Below are 1188 nucleotides of genomic sequence, written 5' to 3' on the forward strand. Positions count from 1 at the left end.
AACAACTTTGAACTCAAACCTTCACTGTTGCAGGCAGTGCAACATAACCAATTCTCTAGAAATCCTACCGAGGATCCAAACCTTCATTTATCCGTATTTGTCCAATACGCTGATACTGTTAAAGCTAATGGTGTCACTTCAGAGGCAATTCGACTTCGTCTTTTTCCTTTCTCATTAAGAGATAGCGCTAGAAGATGGCTTCAATCTCTTCCTTCCAACTCAGTCACCACATGGAACGAGTTGAAGAAAGTTTTTCTTGCTCGATATTTTCCGCCAAGCAAAACAGCTATGTTAAGAGCCCAGATAAATGGATTTAAACAGAAAGATAACGAGTCTCTTTTCGAAGCATGGGAAAGATACAAAGACATGATGAGACTTTGTCCACACCATGGTTTAGAGGACTGGTTAGTAATTCATACCTTCTATAATGGTCTCCTGTACAACACGAGGTTAACAATAGACGCCGCCGGAGGTGGTGCACTAATGAACAAACCTTATGCTGATGCTTACCAACTTATCGAAAGCATGGCTCAAAACCACTATCAGTGGGGAAGCGAACAAACAATGGTAGAAAAACCTCAAACGAAAACTGGCATGTACGAGATAAGTAACCTTGATCATGTTAATGCAAAAGTGGATGCTCTGGTCCAGAAAATTGAAAGTTTAAATGTATCACCTCCAGCCACCGTAGTTGCCATAACTCAGAATTGCGAAGTCTGTGGAATCCAAGGTCACACTCCTGCAGATTGTCAACTCCAAGGAATCCAAGCGGAGCAAGTAAATTATGCTCAAGGAAGCCCCTACTCGCACACCTATAACTCAAATTGGAAGAATCATCCTAATTTTTCATATAAGAGTAATAATGCTTTATACGCACCTGGACAATCTCCAAATCAAGCCCCAACTATACCTCCGGGATATCAGAAGTCGATCCCATCTACACCTAACAATAACGCCCCTAGGAAATCCAACTTGGAAATCATGATGGAAAACTTTATAGCTTCTCAACAGCAAACCAATAAAGATTTCTTAAACCAGAATGTACACACTGGCGAACAAATTAAACAACTAGCAAGTAAAGTAGATGCCCTGGCTACCCATAACAAAATGCTGGAAACGCAAATTTCACAAGTAGCTCAACAACAAGCGCCTACTGCTTCCCCAACTGGTACATTTCCTGGCCAACCC

The 1188-nt window shown here is 41.4% G+C and overlaps 1 non-coding gene across 1 annotated transcript; it reads right to left on the reverse strand.

Moving 5' to 3' along the window:
- Positions 1 to 288: 288 nt before the first annotated feature.
- LOC127116004 (small nucleolar RNA R71) lies at positions 289 to 395 on the reverse strand. Its single transcript, XR_007800996.1, has one exon. It is a non-coding gene; the product is annotated as a small nucleolar RNA R71 (small nucleolar RNA).
- Positions 396 to 1188: the final 793 nt, after the last annotated feature.

This window comes from Lathyrus oleraceus, chromosome 1 (genome assembly GCF_024323335.1).
Source record: "Lathyrus oleraceus cultivar Zhongwan6 chromosome 1, CAAS_Psat_ZW6_1.0, whole genome shotgun sequence".
NCBI lineage: Eukaryota > Viridiplantae > Streptophyta > Magnoliopsida > Fabales > Fabaceae > Lathyrus > Lathyrus oleraceus.